Genomic DNA, 19,481 nt, shown 5'->3' with positions numbered 1-19,481 from the left:
AATAGAGGTTGCAGAATGGGGGAATCATGGACACAACTTACATTCACAATTTGAGGTTTTAGATGTAGTTTTCTAGAGAGGGAGGCTCTCTATTCTCTCTTAGGTTTTAGGATTAGGATTTCTTCTTCTTCTCAATTCCAGGTTCAATGTTCCTTTAATTTAGTTTCTTTTCTACTTTTATTTATCTTAGTATTCTACTTTATCTGTTTCCCCTATTGATTATTTTATGTTGCTATTTGGTTTATGGATTCTCATGTTTAATTTGATTTCTTTATTTAATGCAATTTGAGGTATTTCACATTTATGATTTTAATCTAGCTTTTTAAATTCATAGCTTTGGTTGAGTAATTGGTGGCACTTGAGTTATCAAACTCCTTTGTTGATTGATAATTGGAATTTGCTGGTTGATTTGGATCCCTCTAAAGCTAGTCTTTCCTCAGGTGTTGACTAGGATTTGAGGAATAAAATTGATTAGTCCACTTGACTTTCCTTTATTTAGTAAGGGTTAACTAAGTGGGAGCAATAAACAATCCTCATCACAATTGATAAGGATAACTAGGATGGGATATCCAGTTCTTATACCTTGCAAGGGTTTTCATGATCATTAATTTACTTTCTTGCCAATTTATTTCCTTGTTCCCTATTTCAAAAACCCAAAAAGATACTTGTCCATAACCTATAATAAATCATACTTCCCTGTAATTCCTTGAGAGACGACTCGAGGTTTAAATACTTCGGTATCAATTTTATTGGGGTTGCCTTAGTGACAACCAAAACTTTTGTACGAAAGAATTCTCTGTTGGTTTAGAAACTATACTTACAACGGGAATTTATTGTGAATTCTTTACTAGCAGAAATCCGTTCGTAAAAAAAAAAATGGCGTCGTTGCCGGGGAATTGCATTCATGTGCTTTATTATTGGTTATTGTAAATATTTGTTTTTGCTTGTTTATTTATTTTTTGTTTTTATTTTTAATTTTTATTAGCTACTACGAATTCTCACCCCTGTCGCTTTGAGTTTGGTTCCAATGTTGTTGTAAGGAATGGAAGCTACATTGAGAATACTCATCAAGGGTGGAACAATCAAAGATGGGAGGAGCCACAAGGATTTGATCAACCTTCTTGGTAATAACCCCCTCCAATGCGCTATAACCAACCTCCACCAAATTACTATGGTCAAGAGCCATTCCGAGGAGCATACCAAGATGATAGATATGGTGGACCCCCTTGTAGTTACCAACAAGCCCCACCCTATGCTTATGAACCCCCTCCTCAACATAGCTTTGAAACACCATACTCACAAGCACCTTACCACCAAACACCCCCATTTCAACACAATTACTCCCAAGAACCACCACCTCAATATACACCATCTCCTTATCCTTATCAAGAAGAACCACTATGCAGTGAACCCTTCCAACCACCCCAATCCTCAATGAATGAAACCCTTGGTATACTTCTTCAAGGGTGATGACAAGTCATCTTAGCCTAGTTTCACTAGCCTTTTTCTTTTGTTTTCAATTGAATTATGCACTTTCTTGAGCCAAAAGCAAGCCAATTGGGTAGATTTTCATGTTTCCTTTGATTTAATCAACCATGTATGAATTCATGCTATTTCATGAGGTTTTATGCTATAATTGTCATATATTATGAAAGAATGAATATCTCATGATTTTGAGCATAGCTTTGATGTGTTTGGTTGATTGATGATAGGTGAAGAAAGCTTGGAGAAAGGTTGATGCAAGAAAGAATGGCTAGGAGGAATGACTTGAGTCTTGAATTAATTATGAACCAGGAAGCAAAAGCTGGAGCAAAAGTTAGCCCCTAACTTTTGGGCAAAAGTTGGAGCAAAAGTTAGCCCCTAACTTTTTGGCTAACTTTTGGCATGAAAAACACTCCCTGGATGCACCAAAAGTTTGCGCCAACGTTAGCCCCTAACTTTTTGGCTAACGTTGGCGCTTGAAAAACTCCCTGGGCTAGCAAAAGTTTGCGCCAACGTTAGCCCCTAACTTTCTGGCTAACGTTGGCGCCATGAATAACTAAGGGGAGGCCAACGTTGGAGCAAAAGTTAGACCCCTAACTTTTGCCCCAACGTTGGTATCAGCAAAACAAGGGTGCTGATGTGAAAAGTTGGAGCAAAAGTTAGACCCTAACTTTTACTCCAACTTTTACTCAAGCTTTCATGATTCCAACCCGGTTCAATTCGGTTCTTCTCCAAACTCCAAGAGCAATCAACCAAGGCCTCTCTCAACCCAATTCCACCAAGAGCAAAGGCCCAATTGAAGGCTTGAAGACCATTTGAAGAAAGTGTATAAATAGATTAGAATTTAAGTTTTAAGGGAGCTTCCCTTTGAGTTTTCAGAGAGCTTTTCTTTTCTGGTTTGATTGAGAGCTCACTTTTATTTTTCTGAGTATTGTTGTTTTAATTCAAGAGAATTTGGGAGGAGAATTGATCTCTCTTCTTCCTTGTTCTTGCCCAGCACTCTTTACTTTTCTTGTCTTGGATTTTGGGTGGAGAATTGAAGAAATTCTGTTTCAATCTCACCTTGGAATCTTGTTTAATTTTCTGATTAATTGAATTTCAGTTTCGGTTAATTGTTCTTCATCTACTTTCTTTGCAATTTACAATTTCCTTTGCAATTGTTCTTGTTGGATCTAGGAAGGCATTGAGATCTAGACTTGGTTTTCTAGTCTCTTGGGTCCTGAGATCCGGATCCCATTCCCTGTTTACCGTTTTCATGCTCATTTACAATTCTGTTTCTAGATCTGATTCAATCCAAGTGTTCTTCTATTCCTCTGCTTGTTGAATTTTAATTTCCCTTGTTTAATTCCTGCAAATCCAACTCCCAATTCCCTTTACAATTCAAGCCATTTACATTTCTTGTACTTTAAGATTCTGCAATTTACATTTCTTGCGTTCTAAGTTTCTGCCATTTAATTTCTTGTTCTTTAAGATTTAGCACTTTAAATTTCAGCTCTCTTTAATTTCATGCCAATTGCCCTTTCCCTTTACTTTCTATGCAATTTAAATTCTGCAAATCACAAATTTCTCAACCAAATCTTGATTCGCTTGACTAAATCAACTACCAAACTAAAATTGCTCAATCCTTCAATCCCTGTGGGATCGACCTCACTCCCGTGAGTTATTATTACTTGATGCGACCCGGTGCACTTGCCGGTTAGATTTGGGTGTCTTGGAGAAATTCGTTTCTCCGCAAAATATCCCATCAAGTTTTTGGCGCCGTTGCCGGGGATTGATTAGATTGACAATGACTAAGTGAGGTGGTGATCTAGATCTAGCATTTTTATTTTCTGTTTCTCTAATTTTCAATTAACCCACTAACTGTTTGAATTTTTTCCTGAGATGACTGAAACTTCGCTTTAGCAACAAAGTGAAGTTTTCCGGGAAATTTCTGGCTCTATGCAATGCTCTTGCTTACACAAGAGACGCAATTTCTGCCACTAATCTCCCAAGTCCATCAACTGTTTGATACTTTGTGCCAGCTAACCTTCTGAATCACATTCTGAGCTTGAAAATATTCAATCATCACTTGAATTGTTTGTAACTGTGCAGATCATGGAGGGGAACTCAACAAATTCTAGCAATCATGAGAGTAATATCCCCACCTTGGATGATAATGTAACCCATAGTTCGAAGCAACTATCCATAGCCATGAATGATGTTGCCCAATGGTTTGAAGCTTTTCCACAAGGAAGCATTATCGGATGGGAAGAACTGATGAGTGGACTCCTAGTCAAGTTGAACCCATCACAGAGAGTTGTTAAGCCAGAGGTAGAAGTGCATCCATTCACACAAGAGAAAGAAATTGAAGGTGCTCGTGCAGTCATAAACCAAAACAAGCAGATGCATCAACTAGACATGATGGCTAGAAAAATCACTGAGTTGAGACATGCTGTAGTACATACATACAACCTGACTCAAAGCTCATATGGGTGTAATCAAGCTGAACACAGTTTTGGGGCCATTAACCATGAGCAACAAAGTTATGAGCAACTACAGTCTCCAAGCAATCACTCTAGCATGCTCCAACACAGGCCTCAGAATGATGTGTACAATCCACCTTGGAGAACTCATTCTAATAGGAGGGGGGTTGAGAACCAAAACCAAAGACCAAGGGACTTCAACAGCAACAATCCCAGCTTCAAAAATCAACTTAAAACACACCCCCACAACAACAATCACACGCACTTCTAACCCCGTCCTACCTCACCATTCGCCCAAAATGACCTTCATCGACCACCACAATTGACACAGCCGCAACCACTCCCAACCTTTCAAAGAATCTATATTCTAGAAATGCTGATGGAGAGGTCCATAAAAATTCAAGAAATGATGGCAATAGAGCAGGAAGAAATAAAGAAACATCAAGAGATGATAAGCAAGAACTAAGAGGCTTCACTCAGAAGACTTGAAAGGCAGATAGAACAACTGGTTCAAAACCTTGCTGAATTGAGAGAGAAGAAGGGGACTCTGAACCCAAAGAGCCATGAAAAGGATGCTGGATTAAAAGAGAAGGGAGTCATGGAGGAAAGTAAGAAGGCTATGGAAAGAGAAACAGAAAGAAGGAAGCCCATAGCAAGAGAAGGAAACCTAAGGCAACAGAAGCCTTAACTTCCATGATCAGAGGATGAAGGATGTCAAGCTAGTGACAATAAAAGAGCGCTTGTTGGGAGGCAACCCAACCTGAGGTAGTTTTCTGTTCATAACTATTTTAATAAAAAGGTTAAGTAGTTTTATCTATAATGCAAGAAGCTAAGTTTGGTGTTGCACACCAAAACAATCTAAAGGAGAATGCAGGATTCTAAGTTTGGTGTTTCACCAAAATCCCATTATAAAACACATTCTCACTTTCTGCATAATGCTGGCTTCAAGCATGTTGGATGAACTAGTTAACTATTCTGCTGTTTCCTAGTTTTCAGTTTTATTGCTTTTGAAAAAGAAGAAGAAAAGAAAAAAAAAGTTATCACACATGGTTAATTTGATGCATGAAACCCATTGGCAAGGTACTAAGTTTGGTGTTCTCACACCAAAGTAAGTTCAAAAGCCCATAAATAAATCAGCCAGACTAACCATTGTTTCCAAGTGCTTGGGAAACAAGCAACTTTCAATATCATTGCAGAGGTCCATACAAGCTTTTGGAAGGATTAAGCATCATCAACCAAAGAAATGAAAGAGGAATGTGTGGATCAGTGATGATGATGAGGAGGAGTAAAGCAAGCAAACTCCAAAAGGTTGTATTGTTAAGTGATTATCTTACATCAAACACTGCTATGATTGAGAGTGGTTTAGTTTCCCTGATTATCTGTCTGTTTAGCATGGTTTTTTTTCTGTAATTCAATAAGCAAGATGCTTGATCATTCACAACATTTTTCTCTTCAAAACTTGTTTGCACTCAATGTTCAAAAAAATTTTTCATCACATGAAAGTTCTTTGAAAAGAAGGATTGAAGAATTAAACAATTTTGAGGCAAGCAAAAGATTAGGAGAAGTGGCGGTTCTAGTTGTATGATTATGTATTGAGGTTGCATGCTTGTGAAAACTTGCATGGGAGCTCATAGGCAGGACATGAAGTTCAAAGAAGTATTGTGGAGATTCTCAAAAATCTATTGATCCAAGAAGCAGCAAACAAAACAAAAGAAAAGAAAGAAAATACAAAAACAAAAAGAACATGGCTCAAGGCTCTGAGCATCAATTACTAGGCAGAAAAGAAAGAAGAAATAATGACTCAAAGAGTTGTTAGCCTAGTAAATGCTTGTGGTTGAGTTGTGTCAAAGAAAGAGGCTTGAGCAAGTAAATCCTTAGGGGTGCTTTAACACCTAATACCTTAAAACCAACTGGTTTAGGAGTATTGATTGAAAGCTTATTTAAAGAGCCGCTTTGAGACATGACACTTAGAGTTAAGGCCAAAGCAAAGAAACTATAAGCTGCTTCAAGGTGACTACATATAAAGAGATCTCCATGATACCATTTGGATGAAAATCCTAAGACCTAAGACTCCCAATATGTGAGGACTAGTGAGCACTGAAGCCCTTGCAAGAGCATATGATTTAGAGTTCACCCCATTGACACTTAATCACTTCACTCACAGGACCTTACAATTTATTCTTCAATCCGTCTTAAGTGAAAGAACCTATGAGCATAATTCATTTCTTGCTTGGGGACAAGCAAGCTTTAAGTTTGGTGTTGTGATGACAAGTCATCTTAGCCTAGTTTCACTAGCCTTTTTCTTTTGTTTTCAATTGAATTATGCACTTTCTTGAGCCAAAAGCAAGCCAATTGGGTAGATTTTCATGTTTCCTTTGATTTAATCAACCATGTATGAATTCATGCTATTTCATGAGGTTTTATGCTATAATTGTCATATATTATGAAAGAATGAATATCTCATGATTTTGAGCATAGCTTTGATGTGTTTGGTTGATTGATGATAGGTGAAGAAAGCTTAGAGAAAGGTTGATGCAAGAAGGAATGGCTAGGAGGAATGACTTGAGTCTTGAATTAATTATGAGCCAGGAAGCAAAAGCTGGAGCAAAAGTTAGCCCCTAACTTTTTGGCTAACTTTTGGGCAAAAGTTGGAGCAAAAGTTAGCCCCTAACTTTTTCGCTAACTTTTGGCATGAAAAACACTCCCTGGATGCACCAAAAGTTTGCGCCAACGTTAGCCCCTAACTTTTTGGCTAACGTTGGCGCTTGAAAAACTCCCTGGGCTAGCAAAAGTTTGCGCCAACGTTAGCCCCTAACTTTCTGGCTAATGTTGGCGCCATGAATAACTAAGGGGAGGCCAACGTTGGAGCAAAAGTTAGACCCCTAACTTTTGCCCCAACGTTGGTATCAGCAAAACAAGGGTGCTGATGTGAAAAGTTGGAGCAAAAGTTAGACCCTAACTTTTACTCCAACTTTTACTCAAGCTTTCATGATTCCAACCCGGTTCAATTCGGTTCTTCTCCAAACTCCAAGAGCAATCAACCAAGGCCTCTCTCAACCCAATTCCACCAAGAGCAAAGGCCCAATTAAAGGCTTGAAGACCATTTGAAGAAAGTGTATAAATAGATTAGAATTTAAGTTTTAAGGGAGCTTCCCTTTGAGTTTTCAGAGAGCTTTTCTTTTCTGGTTTGATTGAGAGCTCACTTTTATTTTTCTGAGCATTGTTGTTTTAATTCAAGAGAATTTGGGAGGAGAATTGATCTCTCTTCTTCCTTGTTCTTGCCCAACACTCTTTACTTTTCACCTTGGAATCTTGTTTAATTTTCTGATTAATTGAATTTCAGTTTCGGTTAATTGTTCTTCATCTACTTTCTTTGCAATTTACAATTTCCTTTGCAATTGTTCTTGTTGGATCTAGGAAGGCATTGAGATCTGGACTTGGTTTTCTAGTCTCTTGGGTCCTGAGATCCGGATCCCATTCCCTGTTTACCGTTTTCATGCTCATTTACAATTCTGTTTCTAGATCTGATTCAATCCAAGTGTTCTTCTATTCCTCTGCTTGTTGAATTTTAATTTCCCTTGTTTAATTCCTGCAAATCCAACTCCCAATTCCCTTTACAATTCAAGCCATTTACATTTCTTGCACTTTAAGATTCTGCAATTTACATTTCTTGCGTTCTAAGTTTCTACCATTTAATTTCTTGTTCTTTAAGATTCAGCACTTTAAATTTCAGCTCTCTTTAATTTCATGCCAATTGCACATTCCCTTTACTTTCTATGCAATTTAAATTCTGCAAATCACAAATTTCTCAACCAAATCTTGATTCGCTTGACTAAATCAACCACCAAACTAAAATTGCTCAATCCTTCAATCCCTGTGGGATCGACCTCACTCCCGTGTGTTATTATTACTTGATGCGACCCAGTGCACTTGCCGGTTGGATTTGGGTGTCTTGGAGAAATTCGTTTCTCCGCAAAAATATCCCATCAAAGGGCAAGAAAGGATGACTAAGAAGGTAATAGAATTCACGACTGCCCTGACCGAGGTCATAAATCGATTAGCCTCTTAACGGTTGGACACTCAAGGAACTCCCATAGCTTCATGTAGAGAATCTAATGAAGAACGTAGCATGAAGGAGACACTAGAAACTTCAGTGGACAATGGGGAACGTGACTTTGTATTGGGACAATTGGAGGAAGCCGTAATTGATGCCAGGGCATTTTGGCCAGTTTTACTAACCTTTTCTTTACTGTTTTTAGGGTAGTTTCATGCATTTCCTTAGAAAATAAGCTAGTTTTGGGTAGATATTCACTTACATCTTGATTCAAGCATACATTGTGCACTTTACATGATTTCATGAGGATTTTGCATGAATTTAATGACAAATTGGATGTTGTACTTCCCATGACTTAGACTAAAACTTTGATGCACTCTATTGCTTTATTTCAGGACAAAGGAAGCAAGGAAGAACCACGTTAGCAGCCACGTTAATCTAATTAACATAACTCCTAACGTGGAATGGGAGTAACTTGCAAAGTTAATGAGAAAAGTAATCGCCAATAACGCTCTCGAAGCCATCATTGCCACGTTAAGAGTCACGTTAACTAAGTTAACGTGAACTCTAACGTGGAGAAAAGGAAATGGAGCCAACGTTAGTGACACTTACCTTTGTCACTAACGTTGGACCAAGCTCATAAGTGGCCACGTTAACTTAGTTAACGTGGGCTCTAATATTAAGAAGCAAGAGAGAAGCCAACATTAGTGACATTCACCTTTGTCACTAACGTTGGCCAAGCCTCCATAAGCCACGTTAACTCCCACGTTAACTTAGTTAACGTTAACTTAGTTAACGTGGAAGTTAACGTGAAGCAAGAATGTGATCGCCAACGTTAGTGACACCTAACATTGTCACTAACGTTGGAATGAACCCACACAAGCCACTATGAGCCACGTTAACTCCCACGTTAACTAAGTTAACGTGGAAGCTAACATGGATAAGGGAATGATGAGCCAACGTTAGTGACACTCAACTTTGTCACTAACGTTGGAGATGGCTAGCATGGCCACGTTAGAAGCCATGTTAACCTAGTTAACGTAGACTCTAACGTGAGAAATATGGGCACATTGGAACGTTAGTGACAAAGGTAAGTGTCACTAACGTTCTCGAAGGTTGGCAAGCCTACGTTAAAAGAGCCCCGTTAACTAAGTTAATGTGGACTCTAACATAGGAAAGGGGGAGACTTCTCAACGTTATTGGGAAAGGTAAGTCCCAATAACGTGTGCGAAGGACAAAGAGGCAACATTAGTAGCAATGTTTGTGCCACTAACGTTGGAGTTAACGTGGCTCTTACTTTGGTGAGGAACGTTAGTGAAAAAAGTGATTGTCACTAACGTTCTCGAACCCATATTTCCACTTAAACGTTAACACCACTAACGTCCTGAGCTAAAGTCTCTGCCCACTTCATACTTTCTCTCTGCAAGTAAAACTAAGCCCAATGAAGAAGATAACTGCTTCAAACTCAAGATCCAAAGGCCCATACCCAAGACTTGAAGAGCCAACTAGAAGATCAGAAGAGTAGTATATATAGGAGTAGCTTTGAATTAAAAGGAGAGTTAGAAATTAGAGGGAGCCTCTTGGCATAGAACTACTCTCTGTATTTTACTTTCTCTGAACTTCTAGTTTCATCATGTATTCTCCATCTTTGTTTTCATTTTCCAGAGATATGAACAACTAAACCCCTTTCATTGGGTTAGGGAGCTCTGTTGTAATTTGATGGATCAATACTAGTTTTCATTATTCTTCTTCTATCTTTTCTCTTGATTTTACTTGAAAGCTTTCGATCTTCATCCAATTGGGTAGTTATCTTGGAAAAGAAGCTATTCAAACTTGGATCTCTTCTGAACCTTGAAAGAGGAATGAAGAGATCATGCTAGAAATGCTTTCTCATGCTGAACCAAATTGGGTTTGGATGGATATGTGACTATAATCCTCTCAACACTTGATTTGGGAAATGCATGTGGTATAATCAGTGACCATACTTCATCTCTTCTCATGAGCAATTGACCAAGGAATTGGCTATTGATCAAGATTTGAGAGATTGAATTACAAGGAATTGTAATTCGATCACTTAAGATTGCCAAGGAGATCAATGAGTGCATTGATTGAGGAAGAGATGAAAATGAAATTGATCCAGAGAATGCAACATCTCCTGAGCCCAATGAACTCCCCATTTCTAATCTTACCCATTCTCTTTAATTTCTGTCATTTACGTTTATGAGCAATTACCCCATTCCCATTTAAGATTCTGCAATTTAATTTCCGTCATCTATATTCAGCTCTTTATTTCTAGCATTTACTTTTCTGTTATTTACTTTCCCGCCATTTAATTTTCTGCAATTCTCAACTCAAATTTTGATTCGCTCAACTAGAACATTCCTCTAATTAAAGTTGCTTGATCAATTAATCCCTGTGGGATTCGACCTCACTCTATTGTGAGTTTTTACTTGACGACAAATTCGGTACACTTGCCGAAGGAAATTTGTTATGAGATAAGTTTTCCGTGCATCAAGTTTATGGCGCCGTTTCCGGGGATTGATTGTGCATCAACAATGATTAAATTGGAGGGTAACTAGATTGAGCATTTTATTTTTGTTTGATTTAATTTTCTGTTTGAGTAATTTACTTTCAGTTTTAGTTAATTTCTTCCCTTCCCCCTACTTTTTCATTTTTAGTTATTTATCATTCATTCCACTGACCCACTAACTGTTTGTATATTACATCACTCACACTAACAGTCATTCTGACAGAAATACTTTCTGCATCTATTTTCCTTGCTTGTAGTTGTGGGTTGTATGACAGGGAGAAGAAGCGGGGCTTCAACTTCCTTCAATTCTGAACCTGAGAGGACCTTCTTTAGATTAAGGAGGGAAGCAAAAGGAAAAAGAGTAGTTGGTGCTGAGGAAGAGGAGGAATACTTTGAACCAAACATGGAAGAAAACATGGAGAACCATCATGAAGAAGAGGCTCACAACCATGGCGGAGGAGGTCGAGCAAATCATGCTGGGGAGGATAGAAGAGTTTTAGGCTCTTACATCAATCCAAACCTAGGAAACTGTGGAAGTAGCATTCAAAAGCCAACCATCCATGCCATAAATTTTGAACTAAAGCCACAGCTCATCACCCTTGTTCAAAACAACTGTTCGTTTGGAGGAGGTGTCCAAGAAGACCCCAATCAACATCTAACCACCTTCCTGAGAATATGTGACACAGTGAAGTCTAATGGTGTTCATCCTGACGCCTATAGACTGCTCTTATTTCCATTCTCACTCAAGGATAAGGCAGCCAAGTGGCTGGAGTCTTTCCCAAAGGAGAGCTTGACAACTTGGGAAGATGTGGTGAACAAATTCATAGCAAGATTTTACCCCCCTCAACGAATTAATAGGCTGAGAGCTAAGGTCCAAACTTTCAGGCAACAAGATGGTAAGACTCTGTATGAAGCATGGGAGAGGTTTAAAGACCTAACAAGGAGATGCCCACCAGATATGTTCAATGTTTGAAGGGCTCTCTTATGAGTCAAAGAAGGCCGTAGACCATTCATCCGGAGGATCTTTGAACAAGAAGAAGACCATTGAGGAGGCCATAGATGTCATTGAAACTGTAGCAGAGAATGACTACTTCTATGCTTCCGAAAGGGGGAATACTAGAGGAGTGATGGAGCTAAACAATGTAGATGCTCTGCTGGCTCAGAACAAGCTCATTGCCAAGCAGCTGGCTGACCTAACCAAGAAGATGGAGAGGAACCAAGTAGCAGCAATCACCACTTCATCAACAACCTAAGAAGGAGTGAATGAAGAAGCAGAGGGAAGTCTTGAGCAAGTCAACTACATTGGAAATTTTGCTAGGCAAAACCATGATCCATACTCCAAGACCTACAACCCTGGCTGGAGGAATCACCCAAACTTTGGGTGGGGAAATCAACAAGACCAAGGCCCTGATCAAAGACGCCCAAATCCCAACAATGCAGCCCATCAATATTTCACATCTAGACCATATCAACACCCCCATAACAACACCTCTCCACATTCATATCAAAACCAAAATAACTTACCTCATCCTTCCACCTTTAATCCCAATCTACCATCATTTGATGACAGACTCTCAAGGATTGAGAATCTACTTGAAGGCATAGGCAAAGAGATTCAAGACAGTAAAGCGTTCCGAGAAGAAGTGATGTCCAATATGCAGAACCAGGATGCTGCTATCAAGAAACTTGAGACACAAATTGGCTACTTATTCAAGCAAATCCGCAGCCACAACCTTCGCAGTAATACTAACTCAACCAAAAGGGAGGAGTGTCAGGCTATCACCCTTCGGAGTGGGAAGGAACTGAAGGAGATCCCCTAGAAACCACAAGAAGAGGACTCAAATAAAGAGGAAGAAGAGCAGGACGAAGCTCGAGTTCCCACTTTGAGTTCACAAAAAGGGGAAGGAGTGCTGAAGCCAGACGTCCCAAGAGTCCCATACCCTCAGCAATTAAAGAAGAAGGGAGATGACAATCAGTTTTTGAGATTTTTGGAAATCTTCAAGAAATTGCAAATCAACATACCCTTTGCTGAAGCAATAGAACAAATGCCACTCTACGCCAAGTTCTTGAAGGAGCTCATGACTAAGAAGAGAAGCTGGAAGAACAACGAGACTGTGATACTAACCGAAGAATGTAGTGCTATCATTCAGCACAAACTGCCCCAAATATTAAAGGATCCTGGGAGTTTTCATATCCCTTGCATTATAGGGGAAATCACAGTGGAGAAAGCTCTTTGTGACTTAGGAGACAGCATCAATTTGATGTCAGTAGCTATGATGAGGAAGATGAAGATAGAGGAGGCTAAACTAACAAAAATGGCCTTACAGTTGGCAGACAGATCGTTCAAGTTCCCTCATGGCGTAGTAGAGAATTTGCTGGTGAAAGTGGGAGACTTCATATTCCCGGCAGACTTCGTAGTGCTGGACATGCAGGAGGAAGCCAAGACCTCCATTATCCTGAGAAGGCCGTTCTTGGCCACTACTAGAGCTGTCATTGATGTCTAAAAAGGTGATCCCACCTTGAGATTACACAATGAAAAGATGACAATCAATGTGTTCAAGGCCATGAGTTACCCACAAGAACAACTGGGGGAATGTATGAGGTTGGACTCACTTGAAGAGGAAGTGCAGGAGAGTTTTGAAGAAGAAGAGTCTGAAGAGCCCGAAAGAATAATAGAGGAAGAGTGTACATCAAGTGAAGAGGTTGCAACAACAGAAATTGGCATACCAGGTGCACCAAAGGAAGAGAACAAAAAGTCAGAAGCACCTAAACTTGAACTCAAAGCACTGCCACCCACTCTCAAATATGCATACTTAGGAGAAAATCAAAATTACCCAGTGATCATAAGCTCATGCCTCAGCAAAGATCAAGAGGATGAACTGATCAAAGTACTGCGACAGCACAAGGATGCCATTGGTTGGACACTTGCTGACCTGAAGGGGATAAGTTCGGCTATATGCATGCACAAGATACTGCTGGAAGATGATGCTAAACCATCCATTCAATCCCAAAGGAGGTTGAACCCAATCATGAAGGAAGTGGTACAGAAGGAAGTTATGAAGTTATGGCAAGGGGGGGTAATCTACCCAATCTCAGACAGCCCTTGGGTTAGCCCCGTGCATGTCGTCCCAAAAAAGGGAGGAATTACCGTGGTTCCCAATGAGAAAAATGAACTAATTCCTACAAGGACAGTAATAGGATGGCGGATGTGCATAGATTACAGGAAGCTCAATGAGGCTACACGAAAAGATCATTTCCCCCTTCCATTCATGGATCAGATGTTGGAAAGACTTGCAGGGCACGCATATTATTGTTTTCTCGACGGTTATTCAGGATATAACCAAATAGTGGTTGCTCCCAGGGATCAAGAGAAAACCTCATTCACTTGCCCATATGGAGTGGTTGCCTACAGGCGCATGCCATTTAGGCTATTTAATGCACCTGCGACTTTCCAACGCTGCATGCTTTCTATCTTTTCAGATATGATAGAAAAATTCATTGAAATTTTTATGGATGATTTCTCGGTATTCGGAGATTCCTTCCCTAGTTGCCTACATCACCTCGCCTTGGTATTGAAAAGATGCCAAGAGACCAATCTGGTCTTGAACTGGGAGAAATGTCACTTTATGGTGACAGGAGGAATAGTCCTTGGTCACAAAGTTTCTAACCAAGGCATTGAGGTTGACAGAGCTAAAGTAGAACTTATTGAAAAACTGCCTCCACCCAGTGATGTCAGGGCAATTAGGAGCTTTTTGGGGCATGCTGGTTTTTACTGAAGGTTTATTAAAGATTTTTCAAAGATAGCCAAGCCCTTAAGCAATCTCCTTGTATCTGATACACCATTTATCTTTGATGAAACATGCATGTTAGCCTTTGAAAATTTGAAAATGAGGTTGTCCTCTGCTCCTATCATTTCCCCACCTGATTGGAATTTACCATTTGAATTGATGTGTGATGCATCTGATTTTGCAGTTGGGGCAGTGTTAGGACAGAGGAAAGACAACTTAGTCCATGTGATATACTATGCTAGCAAAGTCCTTAATGATACTCAAAGAAATTATACCACTACTGAAAAGGAGTTACTAGCAATAGTTTTTGCATTTGACAAGTTTAGATCATACCTCATTGGTGCTAAAGTGATTATTTTTACATATCACACAGCACTTAAATATTTGTTTGCCAAGCAAGAATCAAAACCAAGACTAATAAGATGGATCTTATTGCTGCAGGAATTCAATATTGAAATCAGAGACAAGAAAGGAGTAGAGAACAAGGTAGCAGATCACCTATCCAGGATTCCTCATGATAAAGGTGGAGCACATGATACAAGTGTGAACGAGCTCTTCCCTGATGAGCAGTTGATGACAGTTCACAAAGCACCATGGTTCGCAGACATTGCCAACTTCAAGGCAATTGGGGCCTTACCTCCAGAGATCAATAAACATCAAAAAAGGAAGCTCATGAATGATGCAAAATACTTTGTCTGGAATAAGCCATATCTCTTCAAGAAGTGTTCAGATGGAATCCTTAGGAGATGTGTTTCAGAAGAAGAAGGACGAGAGGTCCTATGGAATTGCCACGGCTCATGCTATGGAGGCCACTTTGGAGGGGACAGAACTGCAGCAAAGGTGTTACAAAGCGGATTCTTTTGGCCCACCCTTTTCAAGGATGCCAAAGAACTAGTAAAGAGCTGCAATGAATGCCAAAGATCTGGAAACTTGCCCAAAAGAAATGAGATGCCACAAAATTTCATCTTGGAACTGGAATTGTTTGATGTGTGGGGAATCGATTTCATGGGACCATTCCCAACCTCATGTGCAAATAAGTACATCTTGGTAGCAGTGGATTACGTTTCCAAGTGGGTAGAGGCTATTGCAACCCCAACGAATGATAACAGGGTGGTCATGAACTTCCTCAGGAAGAATATCCTTAGCTGGTTTGGAGTCCCTGGTGGACGAAATTGTGATTACACTTTGATTATGTAAAATTCATTGCTCTTTCTTTCCCTGGCAATGGCACCAAAAACACGATGCCAATACCATGGTTCACAACTTCGCACAACTAACCAGCAGGTGCACTGGGTCGTCCAAGTAATACCTTACGTGAGTAAGGGTCGAATCCCACGGAGATTGTTGGTATGAAGCAAGCTATGGTCACCTTGTAAATCTCAGTCAGGCGGATATAAAATAGTAATGGGGTTTTCGAAATTAATTAATAAAATAAGGATAGAAATACCTATGTAACTCATTGGTGAGAATTTCAGATAAGCGTATGGAGATGCATTCGTTCCTCTGAACCTCTGCTTTCCTGCTGTCTTCATCCAATCAAGCTTACACCTTTCTATGGCGGGCTTTATGTAAGGATGTCACCGGTGCCAATGGCTACTTTCGATCTCTCTTGGGAAAATGGTCCAAATGCTCTGTCACAGCACGGCTAATCGTCTGGAAGCATCACCCTTGTCGTTGGTTGCATCCTATTCCTCTCTGTGAAAATGGTCCGATGCGCTGTCACTGCATGGCTAATCATCTTGGAGGTTCTCGATCGTACTGGAATAGGATTTACTATCCTTTTGCGTCTGTCACTATGCCCAGCACTCACGAGTTTTGAGTGCGTCACATTCATTCAATCCAGAGTCCTACTCGAAATACCACGGACAAGGTTTAGACTTTCCGGACTCTCATGAATGCCGCCATCAATCTAGCTTATGCCACGAAGATTCTGATTAAGAGATCTAAGAGATACTCATTCAATCTAATGTAGAACGGACGTGGTTGTCAGGCACGTGTTCATAGGGAATGATGATGATTGTCACGTTCATCACATTCAGGTTGAAGTGCGAATGAATATCTTAGAAGCGGAACAAGTGAATTGAATAGAAAACAGTAGTACTTTGCATTAATCTTTGAGGAACAGCAGAGCTCCACACCTTAATCTATGGAGTGTAGAAACTCTATCGTTGAAAATACATAAGTGAATAGAGGGTAAGCATGGCCGAATGGCCAACCTCCCATGGAGGTCTAGAGATCTAAAAATGATCAAAAGATGGTTCCAAAGATCCAAAGATGTCTAATACAATAGTAAAAAGTCCTATTTATAATAAACTAGCCACAAGGGTTTACAGAAGTAAGTAATTGATGCATCAATCCACTTCCGGGGCCCACTTGGTGTGTGCTTGGGCTGAGCTTGAATGTTACACGTGCAGAGGCTCTTTCTGGAGTTGAATGCCAGCTTTTGAGCCATTTTGGGTGTTGAACTCCACATTGCAACTTGTTTCTGGCGTTGGACGCCAGAATTGGGCAGAGAGCTGGAGTTGAATGCCAGTTTGCGTCGTCTAAACTTAGAAAAGGTATGGACTATTATACATTTCTGCAAAGCCCTGGATGTCTACTTTCCAACGCAATTGGAAGCGCGCCATTTCGAGTTCTGTAGCTCCAGAAAATCTACTTTGAGTGCAGGGAGGTCAGAATCCAACAGCATCAGCAGTCCTTCTTCAACCTCTGAATCTGATTTTTGCTCAAGTCCCTCAATTTTAGCCAGAAAAGACCCGAAATCATAGAAAAACACACAAACTCATAGTAAAGTCCAGAAATGTGAATTTAACATAAAAACTAATGAAAAAATCCCTAAAATTAACTAGATCCTACTAAAAACATACTAAAAATAATGTCAAAAAGCGTATAAATTATCCGCTCATCACAACACCAAACTTAATTTGTTGCTTGTCCCCAAGCAACTGAAAATCAAATAGGATAAAAAGAAGAAAATATACTATAAATTCCAAACTATCAATGAAACATAGCTTCAATCATATGAGCGGGACTTATAGCTTTTTGCCTCTTGAATAATTTTGGCATCTCACTTTATGCATTGAAGTTCAGAATGATTGGCATCTATAGGAACTCAGAGTTCAGATAGTGTTATTGATTCTCCTAGTTCAGTATGATGATTCTTGAACACAGCTATTTTATGAGTCTTGGCCGTGGCCCTAAGCACTTTGTTTTCCAGTATTACCACCAGATACATAAATGCCACAGACACATAATTGGGTGAACCTTTTCAGATTGTGACTCAGCTTTGCTAAAGTCCCCAATTAGAGGTGTCCAGGGTTCTTAAGCACACTCTTTTCTTGCTTTGGACCTTGACTTTAACCGCTCAGTCTCAAGTTTTCACTTGACACCTACACGCCACAAGCACATGGTTAGGGACAGCTTGGTTTAGCCGCTTAGACCAGGATTTTATTCCTTTAGGCCCTCCTATCCACTGATGCTCAAAGCCTTGGGATCCTTTTTATTTGCCCTTGCCTTTTGGTTTTAAGGGTTATTGGCTTTTTGCTCTTGCCTCTTGGTTTTAAGAGCTTTTGGCTTTTTCTGCTTGCTTTTTTCTTTTTTTCTTTTTTTCTCTATATATATATTTTTTTTCGCCTATTTTTTTTTTTTCTGCAAGCTTTGTTCTTTGCTCCTTTTTCTTGCTTCAAGAATCATTTTTATGATTTTTCAGATTATCAAATAACATGTCTCCTAGTCATCATTCTTTCAAGAGCCAACATATTTAACATTCTTAAACAACAACTTCAAAAGACATGTGCACTGTTCAAGCATACATTCAGAAAACAAGAAGCATTGTCACCACACCAATATAATTAAGCTAAGTTCAAGGATAAATTCGAAACTCATGTACTTCTTGTTCTTTTGAATTAAAGCATTTTTCATTTAAGAGAGGTGATGGATTCATAGGACATTCATAACTTTAAGACATAGTTACTAACTACTAATGATCATATAATGAAGACACAAACATAGATAAGCACATAACATATAAAACGAAAAACAGAAGAAATAAGAACAAGGAATGAATCCACCTTAGTGATGGTGGCATTTCCTTCTTGAGGAACCAATGATGTCCTTGAGATCTTCTATGTCTCTTCCTTGTCTTTGTTGCTCCTCCCTCATTGCTTTTTGATCTTCTCTTATTTCATGAAGGATGATGGAGTGCTCTTGATGTTCCACCCTTAGTTGTCCCATATTGGAACTCAATTCTCCTAGGGAGATGTTGATTTGCTCCCAATAGTTTTGTGGAGGAAAATGCATTTGAGGCATCTCCGGGATCTCATGGTGATGAGCTTCATACGCCTCTTGAGCTCCATGAATGGGCTCTCTTGCTTGCTCCATCTTTTTCTTAGTGATGGGCTTGTCCTCTTTAATGAGGATATCTCCCTCTATGTCAATCCCAGCCGAATTGCATAGGTGGCAAATGAGGTGAGGAAACGCTAACCTTGCCATAGTGGGGGACTTGTCAGCCACCTTGTAGAGTTCTTGAGGTATAATCTCATGAACTTCCACCTCTTCTCCAATCATGATGCTATGGATCATGATGGCCCGGTCTATAGTAACTTCAGACCGATTGCTAGTGGGAATGATTGAGCATTGAATGAACTCCAACCACCCTCTAGCTACAGGCTTAAAGTCCAGTCTTCTTAGTTGAACCGGTTTGCCTTTTGAGTCAATTTTTTATTGAGCTCCTTCTACACATATGTCCATAAGGACTTGGTCCAACCTTTGATCAAAGTTGACTCTCCTTGTATAGGGGCGTGCGTTCTCTTCCATGTTTGGCAAGTTGAACGCCAACCTCACATTTTCCGGACTAAAATCTAAGTATTTCCCCCGAACCATTGTAACATAGTTCTTTGGATCCGGGTTCTTACTTTGATCATGGTTCTTGGTGATCCATGCATTGGCATAGAACTCTTGAACCATTAGGATGCCGACTTGTTGGATGGGATTTGTTAGAACTTCCCAACCTCTTCTTTGAATTTCATGTCGGATCTCCGGATACTCATTTCTTTTGAGTTTGAAAGGGACCTCGGGGATCACCTTCTTCTTGGCCACAACATCATAGAAGTGGTCTTGATGGGCTTTGGAGATGAACCTTTCCATCTCCCATGACTCGGACGTGG

At 39.8% G+C, this 19,481-nt stretch overlaps 1 non-coding gene across 1 annotated transcript; it reads right to left on the bottom strand.

Moving 5' to 3' along the window:
- Nucleotides 1-11,384: 11,384 nt before the first annotated feature.
- LOC112761825 (small nucleolar RNA R71) lies at nt 11,385-11,491 on the bottom strand. The gene has a single exon (XR_003182200.1). It is a non-coding gene; the product is annotated as a small nucleolar RNA R71 (small nucleolar RNA).
- Between the last annotated feature and the right edge of the window lie 7,990 nt (nt 11,492-19,481).

The sequence above is a fragment of the Arachis hypogaea genome, chromosome 16 (genome assembly GCF_003086295.3).
Source record: "Arachis hypogaea cultivar Tifrunner chromosome 16, arahy.Tifrunner.gnm2.J5K5, whole genome shotgun sequence".
NCBI classification, from domain to species: Eukaryota; Viridiplantae; Streptophyta; class Magnoliopsida; order Fabales; family Fabaceae; genus Arachis; species Arachis hypogaea.
The sequence above is the reverse complement of the archived record's forward strand: the minus strand, read 5'-3'. Positions and strand labels throughout refer to the sequence as shown.